At 39.0% G+C, this 16,696-nt stretch overlaps 1 pseudogene; it reads left to right on the forward strand.

The window, feature by feature from the left end:
- Positions 1-14,652: 14,652 nt before the first annotated feature.
- LOC103056018 (ELMO domain-containing protein 2 pseudogene) lies at positions 14,653-15,214 on the forward strand (annotated as a pseudogene).
- The last annotated feature ends 1,482 nt before the right edge of the window (positions 15,215-16,696 follow it).

Raw genomic sequence — 16,696 nt, forward strand, 5'->3', positions numbered from 1 at the left:
TTGGCAACTACCAAAGAAAATCAGTACAAAGACAATATGTTTGATGCACCTGGATAGGAGATGCAGACTCTGGTACCTTAATCCAGACCCAAACAATACTGCAGCTTTTCTACCAGAAGTATTGTTACCACTTTATTCATTTAAGCCTTTCTATTTGAAACCCCGATGCAATCAAATGAAGACCAGTGTGTTTATTGTAACTTGCAAGGGTTCAGATTGCATGAGTCTAAAGGCTTACGAGTCTGTTCTGTGTTGGAAAAGTGGAATCACGTTGGGGAGAGAGGAGGAAGGAAGAGAAGGGGGAAAAATGTCCCCAGAGTACTGATCTTTTCTGCATGTTCAGTCAAGGTGACTCGCTTCTTCGCTGCTGCCTTGATGAATTTGCCTTTGAACAGCAACAGGCTTTCTATCAATGTCACAGACTAAATAAGTTTGACTATATGCTGATGTTCTTCAAATTGTTTCTACTAGCAATAGTTCTGGCTGGTTTGTTTGGAGAGAAAATTAATGATGATACACCAAGGTCATTTGTACGTCTGCTGTACAGAACAGATGTTAACATATTAGTCCCATACGCTGGCTTCACACTGGACTATAAAGGGTTGGGGTTGTCACTGTGCAAGCCAATGCAACTGAGGAGTGGGGAAGGGGGAGAGAACGTTGCCAAATACATTAAATATATGTCTTCCAGGGTTCCAATAAATGTTAGACAAATATCTCCAAAGCTACTGTAGACGCACACGTTATTATCCCATCCTGCAAGGACAAAGAACATCTTTTCCAAATCCGTCAAAAGAGTTATTTATTATTAGACTTTCTATGCTGCTAACTCCTGCGGTCTCTCAGTGGTTTACAATAAAAGTTCAAATCCAAACATCATCATCGTCGTCATCCTCAAGAAAATTAAGGTCAGCTGAACTTCGTAGCAAAGATGAAGACCAGGGTAGGAATGGAGACATCTGTCAGCTTTCCTTCCTTGCAATTTGAATTATCTCCAAAACCTTTCAATTCTTTCCATCCATTTATGAACGGAATTCTTATTTTAAAAAATGATGCAGTGCAGTTCTCACCCATCTGCGTCTGCCAAATCTGCAGTGAGGACTAGACTACAGGCAGACTTTTCCCTCTGCTTATCTGTTGTTAAAGTTGTCGTACTAGTAGTAGATGAGGAGGAAGAGGATTGCCACCAGAGGGCTGCAAGGATCTTAGCGGATTGTGATATCAGCTAAGTCAGTCTAGGTCAGTCTTATTCCATTTCAAAGTTTAATTTAGTTTAATTTAGCCAAGAAAGAGAAACCCAAAACACTCTGCTAAAAATCAACACTCTGCTATCATAGTATGGCCACATGATCCAGGAGAGCTGTGGAGTTGCAGAAATAGTTCTGAGTACACAGTGATTCAAGCCTTGACCTACCACAGATAAATCGGCCAGTTCCTTGCCTATCTCTGTGTTTTCTGAACTGCAAGTTCTTTCTGAGCAAGACTAGGTCTCTGCAGAAATTTTCTGAGCCAACTCACGTTGGATCTTAAAACTTCTGTCCATAAAGAACTCAATGAAGTTCATTCTCAATATCAGTTCCATGATGGTCTTCATAAGCTTAGGTCAAACTTACCATCCTCTTAACACAATCAACCTCTTTTTCTTTTCTGCGCTTTAACAAAAGGTGTCCATGTATTGTGAGTTATTGTATCTATGGTTCCACACACTGAGATTTTAAGGAACCCTCAGTGCTACTGTCTCAGTGAGAAGAACATGTGAAGTTATTGTTTGAACACAATGAGAATCTCCACACATATTCTGCTTGAAGAACGTCCTATTAGACTATTACTCACAGATTACCAGAAATATACTTTTTAAGAGTCTTTAATCTTTAGAAAGAGGAGCCATAACAACTGATACATCCCCTTGTCTAGATTTATGAAAAATATCACACCAAACCAGCTGCATTGCATGAAGTGTAGGTGTATCACCCAAGGCACATGCTGTTCATACTTAGTAGGACTAAGATCATTATCCACATTTAAACAAAATGTTGAAAATTGTATCATGGCAAAAAAAAAATCAATTTCAAGTCAAACGGGGGTGGTATATAGAACTGATTACTCAAATGTGTGGACATATGGATACTTAACATTATAACTGACTTCAATATTAATTATTCATTGCTATTAATATTAACATCAACTTCAGTGCAGTCCTATGTCTGCTTGGAAGTTTGCCCTGTGAACTTCAGTGGGGCTTGCTCCCAAGTAATGTTGGGAACAGTCTTGCAGTCATAAAGCACAATTCTATGCAGGTTTACTTAGAGGTAAATCCTATTTTTCCAGAACAGCAACCTGAATTGAGTAAATGAATTCATCAATCATTTTAATGGGTACAAAATGAAAAGTAACTTACAAAAAAGCCCCCTATGAGCTGATACTATGCCCCTGTGGACAAGGGGCTGTTGAAAGTACGGCTCATGTCTTGCTATACTGAACCCTCTATAACAGTGTTTCTCAACCTTGGCAACTGGGGAATTCTGGAAATTGAAGTCCATCTATCGTAAAGTTGCTAAGGTTGAGAAACATTGTTCTACAAGGACCTGCCTTATAACTCCTTACCTGGTAAAACACCTTGGAAGGTCTGATCCTTTTTATGTACAGTTGTTGTTATCAGATCAGTATGATTCAGTCTCCTTGAACGTAGCTAAATTTTGTGATACTGCCTGTAAAATTAGGCAGACGTTGATTATCCACTGAACCCCCCCACCACCAATTATAATATTTTATCTTGTTTTGTTTTTCCTTTATTTTTATTTTTAATTTGTCTTTGTTTGCAATTCTGGTCAGTGACCGTAATTATATATATTTATATATAATATATAAAATATTTTATATACATATTATTATATTATATTATATTATATTATATTATATTATATTATATTATATTATATTATATTATATTATATTATATTATATTTATAGGGTATTATATATAATACCTAATAAATGAAGAGTAACTTTTGTTTTAAAAAAGTATTTATAGATGTTTCAAATGGCAAACATGATCTCAGAAAAAGGTTTCTCATATGGAAGATGGAGCGTCTCTTCCACAAGAGGTAACCCAGAATTGATCAAAAGGGCCTTTTTTTCCTGAGAAAATTCTAGAGAGTTTTATTTTCCACCAGAGTGAATACAAAAACCAAACAGAGATGCCATTTGGCAAACTTGCCTGCATTGTTTCTGGAGGACAGCTGCCATTTTCCCTAACCTGCCCTAAAGAACAATCCAGTCAATATTATTTTTTATAGCTGCTTATAGATATTCAAACGAACTAGGCCTCCACAGCATAAATTCTGCCACCGTCAGATTCTAAAGGTTATTAAATCTGCTTATGTATTTCGGAAGCCCAGAAAAGAAGCTATAATAACCAATCAATACAACTTATTAAATAATATTTCAGTTAATGGCATACAGGGCAATCAAATAATCACTTAGCATTCAACAGTTACAATTAACAATTTACAGGCTGATGCAGAAAAACTAGGCTAAAAGCATTTGCAGAATGCAAGGTCAAGGCCAGTCTAGGGAAAAGAGTAAGACAAATGGAAAGAGCAACCTTGAAAGAAGAGGATTTCCCCCCCTCCCTGCAAAGGTTGAGTTTATGGAAAAGCCTAAGAAAAGGACATTTGGAGAAGAGGAAGGAAAAGCATTTACCTGTCTTTGTTTGCTGGCTCAGGTGTGATGGCAGCTATGTTAGCTTTGCCTCGGATAAAAACAAAATGGAAAGAGAAAAGGCTTGTTTCACCAAGCAAGAAACCTTTTCCTCTCCTTGCCTAAAAAGGGTGAGGGCCCTTTTTTATCCTTTCCTTGAGGAATTCAGCAATTTAAAGAAAACAAAACCAAGTTCTAACATCAGGATTCGGGAAGTCAAGACAGAAAGAGGAAAAGGAAAATCTTCTTTTCTTCCAGGGCTGGCAGGAAGAGGGAAGAATAAGGAAAGTCTTTAACCAAACGATGGGTGATAGATAGGATCTTTCCATTTTTAACCTAATCAAAAGGCTTTACTTAAGTGATTGGATTTGGCAGTATGAATGGGACACGATAAACAGAAACAATGGAATTATGGATTCTTTGAATGTTTTAAGATTAGTTTATTTCACATTTCACAGGCAAAAAGTAGGAAAATAGGAGGCTCCTGTGAGTATAACTAATCTTTCCCTTTTCCTTTGGCTTACATCGAAAAGTTCCAATCAGCACAGATTCTAGACTTCTATATTTTTAATCCTTCGACAATGCCTGCAATTTTACAGATATTAACAGAGCAGGGGAAGCATTACTAGAAGTCAAGAGGGATATTTGAGAAGCTCATATACACGGCATGAGATGTATTTTGCCTGACTTACACTAATGGATGACCTTCCCTGGTGCCTCTGCCAAGGTGAAACGGAGCCCCTTCTTTCAATGGCGGATTATCTTCAACGAAAACAGTGAGAGCTTCCTAATACTGTAATTCCCCATTGCTGAGGTTGGGACATAGATATTCTACAATAATATCTTCAGGGTTGACACTGCAACCTTCGTATGCCTGGCACTTCATCCATCAGGCTCCTCCTACAGTCACTTTCATGGCCATTAGTACCAGAATGGAGTTAAGCGTAAGAGAGAAAGTCAACAGACTTTAGCCTCCAGCTAATTAGGATCTTCCACCATAAGCGTCAGCAGCCTTTTCTATTTTGGCTAAAATATGATTGATTAAACTCAACATTAAAAAAACTAAGATCATGGCATCTGGACCCATCAATTCCTGGCAAATAGAAGGGGTAGAAATGGAAGCAGTAACAGACTTCATTTATTTGGGCTCCAAGATCACCGCAGACGGAGACTGCAGCCATGAAATTAAAAGACGCTTGCTCCTTGGGAGGAAAGCTATGGCAAACCTAGACAGCCTATTAAAAAGCAGAGACGTCACCTTGCCGACAAAGATCTGCATAATCAAAGCTATGGCTTTTCCAGTAGTAATGTATGGCTGTGAGAGCTGGACCATAAAGAAGGCTGAGCGCCGAAGAATTGATGCCTTTGAACTGTGGTGCTGGAGAAGACCTTAAGAGTCCCCTGGACTGCTAGGAGGTCAAACCAGTCAATCTTAAAGGAAATCAACCCTGATTGCTCATTGGAAGGATTGATAATGAAGCTCAAGCTCAGATACTTTGGTCACCTAATGCGAAGGGAGGACTCTTTGGAAAAGACCCTGATGCTGGGAAAGATGGAAGGCAAAAGGAGAAGGGGACGGCAGAGGATGAGGTGGTTAGATAGCATCACTGAAGCAATGAGCATGAAACTGAGCAAACTCAGGGAGGCAGTGAAGGACAGGAAGGCCTGGCACAATATGGTTCATGGGGTCACGAAGAGTCAGACACGACTTAACGACTAAACAACAACAACATGATTGATTAGTAATTTGATCAATATAATCAATTGTTAATGCTGTCTTTTCAGCAAATTGCTGTTATTGTAAGTAATAAGTACCTTTTATTGCAAGGAAGAATGAGGAAGTCCATTTTTAAAGGTAGGGAAACACCAAACCTGAGTGACACTAGATAAAAGATGCTGAAAGGATAAGGAAAATCTCTCTTGCTTTGTGTTGGCCAGCTGGTGTTTAATGAAAGATATCATATCCTAGTATGGAACTAGAATTATGAAAGCAATATTTAATGAAGAGAAACATGATCAATCATTGAAGATATACACAGTAGAGAAAAATATTACAGCCCCATTGTTACCAAGTGCTGCCGAGGACCTGAGATGTAACTTGGCTGGGCTTTGTGTTAAACAGTTGGCTTTATCTGGACATGTGCATATTAAATAGATCCGTCTCTGGGGAGGCTCCTGACAAATGCACTTTTTGGGGAAGTAGCAGATGATCCAAATCACACTTGGAGAGTGATGATTTCCCAGTAATACTAACAATGGCATTCAATTAAAGAGTTATCCAGACCAACCAAACTGCGCCATTTCCGTTTATAGAATTGTAATAATAGAGTCAATATCTGATGGAATGATAAGAATGCAACAACTACTATTAAATATCTACCTGCCCTGGAAATCCACACTAGCTTAACTACTACTAAGTCCCATGTAAGATACACAGAGAAGTTGGAACGATGAATGACTCCAATGAAATCTGGTCTGAGCACAGAGAAAAGACAGAAGGAAGTCAATTCAGGCCATAAACTGCTTATGTGATTTGACAGTGTACAGACTAAAAAGGCATTTACCTAAACTATAATCAGCAGCCTACAACAGCATGCCAGGTGGTCCTCAAACTAAAACTATCATATACATCTCTTATAAAGAAGGTAAAGCCATCATGATGTTACTTCAGTTTGTCAGGAAAAGGCAAGATTTACTTTTCTGACATTTACCAGCTTGGGGCCTTCCAACCTGGTCAACTAAGTACCTTTATTAGGATGAGAAGTGTCAAGTCCACAATGTCCAAAACCCAATTCAGAGGTATTCTCACGCAACCAGGCTTGGTTCAGAAAAATACTTCTTTATTAAGGGGTACATGTAGTTTGCAAACAGAACATTGCTAAAATTAAAGCCTTGGGTAAACTTCCCTCTATTTATCCCCCCTCCCCTTATTGCCTGGTGTCTCGATTCTTCTCCACCTGGTGGTGACCTCTTTCCTTCCTCCCCCTCCTACACGAGCTCCTTCCTGGCTCTTTGGGCCCCAGCTGCCTTGCCGGCAATCAGGCCAGTCTAAATTGCCCATATATGGTTAAGCTCCTTCCCACCTCCCGTTACTACTCCTATTACAACCTTTAACAGCAACCCCCCCTCCTTAGTTACAAGTGGCAGAAAAAAATCAATCCAACTCCCATCGAATGCAATACAATGGAAAACAACAATAGTTGGGTGATGCAGGTTCTGACAAAAAGTGCTTTATAAAGCTCTGTGTGGAGACCCAGAGTATGCATGACAAAGCTCTATAACAGGACTAGTAGATCTGGAAACATTGCTCTCAGTCTCAGGATCAGAAACAGTAAAGCTGATAAGATCTCTGCAGATGGGCAAGACTCCAGGTCTTGACCAAGTTCTACCAGAAGCAATTAAAGTGAATCCCAATGGGTGGGCAGCAATATTAACTTCCCTAGCTACACCTATTAAACAAACTGGCTTCATACCAAAGGACTGGTGGGTGGGTGGGCAATAATCATATCCATCTCCAAGATGGAAAACAGACAAAGTCTGACTAATTGCAGACCAATTAGTCTACTGAATATGATCAGCAAGCTACACGCTCAACACCTAAACATTACACTTCAAAGTTGGATGGAAGCTAAGAAAATAATTGGAGTCAACTGTTAATGATGTACTTGTTCTCCACCTTCTTATCCAGAAGCATATGCAAAAACAGAAACCTCCTTTGAATGTAGCATTTCTTGATTTCAAGTAATATCTTGTGGGGAAAACGCCACAACCCATTGACTGACACATGGCTCCTTTTTTTACTCCAAAATTTGTATTCAAATAACTTTCTATATGCAAGGTGATGTATACCAGGGCTTCTCTTGGATAGAAGAGAGAGAGGTCCATCAGAGATACATCTTGGCACCTTCCCTGTTTAATCTATATATTAATTCCATGACATTAACTGTCAACAACCCTGAATTTTAATTCCTAAAATGACAAACTGTATCCTTTGATATGCAGATGTTGCTGCTCTAGTATCCCATACTCCAACTGGCCTCAGAAGAACACTGAAATCTATCATCCTCTATAGCACAGTGTTGTCCATGGCTGGCTGGGGAATTCTGGGAGTTGAAGTCCACTCATCTTAAAGTGGCCAACTTTGGACAACACTGCTCTATAGCAAACAAAACAGGATTGCACTCAGTGATCAAAAATCCAAAATCATGACCTTAGGAAAAAAGGCCAAAGGGATAACCCAGATTACAGATGGGAATAAGAACAAGCAGGTTCACACCCTTAAATACCTCGGAGTGGTTTTGACTCCAAAGGATTGTGGAAAGTGCATCACAAGTGTGCCTCTCACACAGCATTATTATCTTCTGCTGCCATTAAGCAATTCCTTTTTTCCAAGAAGAGAGAGTTATTTCCTGCCACTCTTAAACTTTTTGAAGCCAAAATATTGGCTCAGATCTTTTGCAGAGTGCAGGTGGGAATATATATGCAGCAAAGAATATTGTGGACATGGTGCAAATTCCCATTTTGAAAGCTATTCTTGCCAGCCCAAGATGTGTAGCCAACACCACTCTCAGAAGTGTGGCAGAAATGCCTAAAATATAGGTTATGGCCTGGAGGCCGATGATCAGTTCCTGGCTAAAGAACCTTCTTCCTCGTGGTCCTATTACCCCTTGTCTTGGCAGAGGACCATTCTCCAATCTAGAGGGGTGCTATAGAGTCCATACTAGCATCTAATTTATTTATTTATTTGTCTAATTTATATAGCCACCCATCTCACAAAACAAGCGACTCTGTTTCTGAATCTGAATCTATTGGACTCTCAGCTGAATGAATCTCTGAATCTAATGGACTCTCAGCTGGGTTTTTTTCTTACCTTGGATTGTGAAAAGGCCAGACATGAACTTACTCAATCATATGGAGTACCAACTGGTGGTCAATAGGATGTCACATCACAGCAGGATCTGGATTTCAAGGGGATCATGGGTGCTGGCCTTATATTTAACACCTCTGCAAGACTTATTTTGGGCATAATGTAATGTGTGATGATCATCACTCTATCGACAAGGCAGATTCTCCAAAATCTGCCTATTCAAACAAGTGGTTCACAAGGAGGAGATTGAAGCCACTGCCCAGATATTGCTGTACTGCAATTTCTATAGAGATATACAGAAATCTCTTATTGCTCCCTGAGCTTGGCTGTTTGCTTGCAGGTGTTTCATCACCTAACTAGGTAACATCATCAGTGATGTGAGTGTGGGGTTTAATCCCTGTTTATATACAGTAGCTAGTGTTGGTGGGGGTGTGGTTTTCTCCTGGCTGGGGTATTGTTTTCTGCTTGATTGTTTGTCTGGGGTTAATCCCTGCTTATCTGGGTGTAGGCTGCTGGAGAGGATGTGTTCTGGTTTTTTTGTTTCCTCCTTAGCTTTTTTTATTGTCTGTTTTGAATGGTATGGTATAAGAGCAATTGAACTTGCCTGAGTATGGATAGCCAGAAATGGGTCAGGCTGAGCATTAAACATTGGCTCCTTTTTAACTTCTTTTATGCTTTGGCGTGTACATGCCATGTCAGCTGTATTTATTTGTTTGTGTGTTTTAATTATATAGCCCCCCATCTCACATAAAGTGACTCTGGCAGGCATACAACAATTAAAAAGAATAAATACCTAAAAAACAATTACAAGTAAAAAACTATGGAAGCACACAAAGGGGGGGGGGGGATAATATTAATAAGGGAGCCATTGCAAAATTTCCCCAGTCCCCTTATTAAGTGGACCATTATACTACATTCTTCTCAGGTTTGACGGGTCTGGAAGAGAAGTTTATACTTATTTGAATAATGTTATTGTTTTACCTACGAATATGCATATATTCATATATGTATATGTATATGCGTGTGTATGTGTGTATTTGTATTTTATATTGCTATTTCAAAGTTATATTACCCAGACTAATTTTAATCTCTTTTCTCCTTTGTTGCCTGAGCAAGCCCCTTAACATATTTTGATTTAATATTGTCTTTTAGCCAAAATTCTTTGTTTGTATGTACCTTTCCTAATTATCCTGATATTGTCAATTTAGTTTTGGATATTTGAATACCAATTCCCTCGTGTTGGGTAATGACCTCAATAAAGTTATTTCTATTTCTATTTCTATTTCATATATTCCCTAATATTGGAGAAATCTCTTATTTCACCTCTTCCAAGACAGTATCCAGGATGAACAGACCTTTATCATATCAACTTTCTACTTTCTGGTTCTAATGCTAGCAATTACCATTATTATTTCTTGACTGCTGGTTTCTTTACTCTTAATAGCTGATCCTTAAAGACAGAAGCTGTCCACCACTTCAGTATCTTCATTGTCAATTCTAAGACTGGCTTGGAATTTTCATTAGTTTGGTCTTCTTTACATTTAATCTTACTCCCATTTTTTCAGTGTGCTCCTTGACCTTCATTCTTAGAGCCTGCAGTTCATTTGCATTTTCAGCTATCAGAGTGAAATATTAGGAGGTGTTGATCTTTGTGATCAGCTTACATAAATTGAGTATCATTTCACTGAATGCAACTTTCAGTGCTTTATAAATTAATGAGTGTCATAACTTTATTTTGAACTCATGGACTTTATGCACACACCGGAATCCTGCTGGATATTATGGATACTATTATGAAATGGCATTTTCAGTGTGAACTTTTCTAGAATGATGAATACATCGAGAGACATGCACAAATCACATCTGTAAATTCTCCAATCTATGTTTTAGGCAGAGAAAAAATGGGGCAGAGTAACTTCATGTAATATTTGGAGGAGACGAGTTATGGGTCACCATTAGCAGTGGAAGTAAAACTTCTCCCCCTGCTGTTTTTTCCCTCCCTTGCTCCCCCCTCCTTCTCCTGCTACAGCAAGTAGGACAAACCAGCTTGGAATCCTGGTTACTATTCTTCATCCTCTTCAATGTCTAAGAACTTTTCTGAGCACTGCACAACTGGGAATGAGCAAATGGACCAGTATCAGAGAGAGAGAGAAAGAGAAAGAGAGAGAAAGAAAGAGAGAAAGAAAGAAAGAGAGAAAGCAAGCACAGCAGAGCAGAGCAGAACAGAGCAGATGCCAAATGGGCATGGAGAAAATTCAAAGAAAATTTTGCAAATTCTGTTTCTTCGCTTGACAGAGAGAGTTGAGGGAAAAAAATATGTTTCCCCTTTCTCAGAACATAATAATGATTATGAGTGTCTTCTCACATGCTTGATAAAAAGCTATACAAACACACACACACACACACACACACACTTTTTCCAACCTTGGTGGCACTGAGAAGCTGGGATTCAATTTCCAGAATTCTTAGCTATGGTCAAGTATTTCTTTAGCATGCTTCTCAAGGAGTATTTGAAATCAATGGAATGACTTGTTTTTATTTAAAACATGCATAGTCTGCCTACTGTAATGACTTCTGAGCAGATATGCACACAGTTGCATTATCAAACTCACACCCTAGAGGGCAAGTGTGAAAAACATGTGGTTGCTGCATGCAACTCCAGCTGAATGCAGTCCGAAACACCCTCTGCCTGGATGAGCAAAGCTGCGTAACCAAGCAGCAACGGGAGTACTACAGATTCCCACTCCTAACGTAGAGAAAACCAGATTTGGAAAGGAAACCTCTGAAAAGCAAATAAGGGTTTGCGGAAGAATCTTGAGTCCTTCCCAGGCGGTTTTTCGCTTTTCTCGTAAAGCAACCTGTGTGCCAGTGTTCCATTTTCCTCCCCTCTCACTTGCGCGTTATCCCTTAATAATCCTCATCATTATTCTGCAGTCTGATAAAATGAGGCTGTCACCTACGATTTTATTTCACTGATTCTAGAACCGTTTCTTATCCCAACAGTATTTTCAGATGCCGATTTCCACTGATTCACGCCTGCGTCCTTATATCCTACCAAGTCAGCGGCAAGTAATTGGTTTCTGTACTGTGAAGTGGGGGGAAAGGTATGTGCAAATGGGGGCAGGAGGAGGAGGAGGAGGAGAGGGACCAACAAAGGAATCAAGACGCTGTTAAGATACTTTCCCCCACTAATGCGCCTCTAAGAAGGCAAAAACGACACAGTTCAGAGGCTCGGATTTTAATCTGAATCTCATTTTCATCCATGTCTGGAGGGCATTTAGTTCATGGTTCTTGAGCAGTACTTTGCCCCAAGAGTAAAATTAGCCACTCACAGAGGCAGCCTATGCAGAAGGCAGTGCTCAAAAAAGCCATATACATGTGAGTAAAGGAACCACGCAGGGCTTCCTACTTGGGAGCATCTTCTGAGGAGTAAGTGGCCACTGAACCCCTTGTATTTCAGTTTCCAGAGACAGTCTATCCTACAGCGAAGATGAAATCTGTAGTTCCTCTGACTACAGCAGCAAGCACAACAAAGTTCATTCTGTACCGTCATTTTCAGATGTTGGTATGTGATAAAAAATGAACTGAACTTTCTACTCTTGTTGCTGTTGTTTAGTCGTTAAGTCGTGTCCAACTCTTCGTGACCCCATGAACCACATTGCGCCAGGCCTTCCTGTCCTTCACTGCCTCCCTGAGTTTGCTCAGTTTCACGCTCATTGCTTCAGGGATGCTATCTAACCACTTCATCCTCTGCCATCCCCTTCTTCTTTTGTCTTCAGTCTTTCCCAGCATCAGGGTCTTCTCCAAAGAGTCCTCTCTTCGCATTAGGTGGCCAAAGTATCTGAGCTTGAGCTTCATTATCAATCCTTCCAATGAGCAACCAGGGTTGATTTCCTTTATGATTGACTGGTTTGACCTCCTAGCAGTCCAGGGGACTCTTAAGAGTGGCTGATGTGGGTCTTCCGGGCTGACTCTTAAGAGTCTTCTCCTTTTTTTCCCTACTCCACCAGTCAGATATAATAGAGTTGCTTTCAGTCGTGTCCGGCTCTTCGTGACCCCATGAACCACATCGCGCCAGGCCTTCCTGTCCTTCACTGCCTCCCGGAGTTTGCTCAGTTTCATGCTCATGTGCCTACCTGTTATACAAAGTTTACAGATCACTTGTCAAACAGCCGATGTGAGTATTGTAGGGTGGAATTTCATCATTAGATTTTTCCATCAAATTTCAGCATAAATCTGATTTAAAAAAAAAAAAAATGGCTACAGAAGCTGCGTTGTACACCACTTTTTCTAATATACTGTATACACTTCAAACAGCTCTGGTGATCCTTTCCCAAGTATGTATAACATACAGGCATTCTTGTAAACTATGTCCTGAAGTAAACTTTTTAGGCAGCATTTGAGTTGGGAAATAAATATATCGACCCAGATTGCATGAACGTATTTGTTACTGCACTGATTCATCAGTATTATAGATTGTCTTTCTTCCAAAGAGCTCATGGTAACATACACAATGCATTTTTCTCCAGTTTGTGCTCACAGTAATTCTGCCAGATAGACTGAGTTGGGAATTCCCGACTGCCCTCTAACCCTTAATGAACTTCATGGCAGAAAGGCCATTTGAAACTAGAGTTCTCCATTCTTCATCCAGTATAGTCACTCTGTGGTGAGATGGGCGGTGACAAGTTTGAAAAATAAAATAAAATAAAATAAAATAAAATAAAATAAAATAAAATAAAATAAAATAAAATAGTGATTCCTCTAATCACTATAAACACACAAGCAGTCCTACTGGTTTCCATTCTTCATCCAGTATAGTTGCTCTACAGTGAGATGGGCGGTGACAAGTTTGAAAAATAAAATAAATAAAATAAAATAGTGATTCCTCTAATCACTATAAACACACAAGCAGTCCTACTGGTTTATTTGTTTGTTTATTGGCTAATGTACCTTGGATTGAACTAATTGTTCCTGAACAATAGGTGTAGACTTTCATCCTCCCCCCTTTTTGCATTAGTAATGTCCACCAACGTGTGGATAATAGCACATCAACCTTCTCTTTGTGGAACGTTCATTGCTACTTAAATGCACTCCTGCAGTTTAGTGACCATGAAGAAAAATCTCAATATAATTGTCTGAATGCTTGCATGAAGATTATTTATCAGTGCCCCACAGTTCTACATGGAGTTTAATGATGTGTGGTGGAGTAAAAGCTAAGAAGTGCCAGAATACTTGAGCGAGGTCTGTGGGTGTTGAGCCGTGCACAAGATGTATATATGTTTTCATGGAAAAATAAAACTTGCCTCATGTAGGATTTCTACTTGAGAAGAAGAAATAGAGTAGTTGGAGCTTTAAAACCCAGAGAAAAATTCCAGGGAGAATTTTGGAAGCATCTTTGCACACAGTGAGATAAGGCTGCACTATAGTGTTAAAACGTGGCTCTGACAGTCCTTGTAAGTTCATGGTGGCTGTTTTGAAACTTGACTGAATGGTAATTCACTTCCTATGGTTAATTTTTTATCTCTCAATCAAGAATTCATGGAGGTTATTGTGACATTGCTGTAAGGATCCAAAAAGCCTCAGCATATAAATAATGGATAGGACAACAGGAACGACGACGACTGCACTCTTCCTTGCTTGGAGAAAGACAGATTCTGAGTTTGTGTGAAGTTCCATGCAGGTAAAGAAAAAAGAACGTCACTGCAGTGCCGTAATTTCTTTGCTTTCATAAAAATTACATGCGTTGCTAACATAAGGAGAAGATTGGCAATAATGAAGTGCTAATCTCAGGGTAGTTAGAAAAGTTTCCGTGTTGGTGGATTGTTTCCCCCTCCCCCTTTGCCTCTTTCTTTTCTATCCTAATCAAATATTCCCTTAGATTCATAAAAATCTTATGTAACTAGGCTGAAAATGTAGTTTTCTCATCTTGCATCTCTAATGCCAAGACTGTGCATTTGTGATCGAGCACATCTGGAGAGGCTGTTTTATTATAAAGTTAACTATAGAGAAGATAAATGTTTATTATAGAGAAAAATCGTTGCATGATGTTTGAAAGGTATGAGGATACTTGGAGATATATGCAAACGATGGAGGTAGAGCAGTTAACGAAGCTTTGGAAATTGTTAGGACCCCAAGAGAAAGCTAGAATCTAGAAGAGTTGATGTGACATTGGTTTCCAAGGTGATGATCCTAAAACAGATCTTCTGGGGAATGGGAATGTTGGGATTAACTAATCTTCTATATTTGAGCAAACATTATTCTCATTGAACCTCATCAAATCCTTGCTCATTCAAATCATCCCAAACTTGGATATTCTTATGGAATTGTTGGGATCAATGTGACGGAGATGGCTTAAAATCTGTTATGAAAAGGATTCTTTTAAAAACCCACTTTTACTATGTGGTTCTTGACGGGCCACAATTTCCATAAGTTTTATTGTTATTTGGCTTATGAGTTGGACAAATTTTGGTTTGAAGAAAAAACAAAGAATGTGGTGTACAACCTTAGGAGAAGTTTCATGAAACACTCCAAAAATAACTCCTGGATTATGATGTGGTCCTTGCCTTAAAAAGTGATTCTTTGAATTCTGTACATCAGAATTATGCACATGGCTGGAACTCTTGCATTCAACTAAAAAAATTCATTTAATGACAAAGGTTGATATATCCATTATTATTATTTTTAAAAAATTAGTTTAGGCCATCAATCAATCAAACCATCTGTATGCAACTGGGACATTTTCCCTCTTAAAGCCCACTGAAATGAAAGAGTAAAGTGCAAAATAGTTTCAGCTGTTAGCCCAGTATTAACCAGCTATTGTTAACCAGTTGTTCTTTCTCCACATTTAGGAAGGGCCTTGTCACATCCCTAAAAGCTGAGCATCATCATATATTGTTAGAAGTGGACGGAAGAGTATCAGGAAATTCCAAGATTATAGGCTAGAGTAGAAAATCAAAAATCCCAGAAATAAGCAATGGAAGACAATGTCCTTCTTGTTGCCAAGAAAACTAAATGGACATATCCTATGAAGCTATCCTACCACAAGTCAAGTGAATGTTAGTCTTTACAATAACAACAACAATAATAACAACATCTAAAATATTATCTCTTTCTCTCTCCTATCTTCAAAAAGTTTAAAGGTTCCCACATTCTGGAACCCAAAACTCCTATTGCTGCCTATTCTGATAATTGAATCCATTGTTTGTTCATTTTTAAAACTATGGTTTGTTGAACAAACTATAATAGCCTGGTCTGACAAGCTAGACCCAAAGCATACAAACCACATTATAACTTAGAACAACGTATCAACTCAACAAAGATATGCCATCAAATGGCAGATTATATTGGGCTAGGACTAGATTCATACATTGCGTAAAACCACAAAAGATATTTTGTGGAATTACTCATCATAACAGGTGAAGTCATATAACATAACAGTTTACACACACCACCTCTCAACACAACATATTATAGATGTACACACCATTCAAAAGAGACAATAAAAAAGCTAAGAAGGAAACAAAAAGATCAGAACACACCCTCTCCAGCAGCCAACACCCAGATAAACAGGGATTAACTCCAGACAAACAATCAAGTAGAAAACAATACCCTATTCAAGGAGAAAACTACACCCCCACCAACACTGGCAGGGCAATATAATCAGGGAGCAAACCCTATACTCACTTGCCCTGATGATGTTACCTAGTTGGGTAATGAAACGTCTGCAAGAAAACAACTGAGATTAGAGAGCCCCAAGGACTCCACATTGTAGTTTAACACAACCCAGGAACCTTTTCTTAGCTGTGGGAGATAAGTAATCTTCATGGGGTTATGCTTTATGGAGCATTCCAATGCACATTTTTTTTTTTATTACCCTCCTGACTAGACACGGACTCAATATAGAGCTAAGCCCCTCTTGGCTTCTAACATAAAGTATACCACATCCGTGTCTCCCTAACACACAGTTCTTAATGATACTAGAAATAAGGCAGCTTTTTTTTTGGTTCAGCTGCATGAGAGGAAGTACATCTAAATTATTTAGTCGTTCTGCATTTTCTGGTGGGCATAGAAAAATGGAAGAGAGAATTCCCATGATGAAAACAACTCCGAAGATTTTATCTGGCAATAAAT

The sequence above is a fragment of the Python bivittatus genome, unplaced genomic scaffold, assembly GCF_059951505.1.
Source record: "Python bivittatus isolate LINGU-HERP-01145 unplaced genomic scaffold, Pbiv_v1 ctg000030_np1212, whole genome shotgun sequence".
Taxonomy (NCBI): domain Eukaryota; kingdom Metazoa; phylum Chordata; class Lepidosauria; order Squamata; family Pythonidae; genus Python; species Python bivittatus.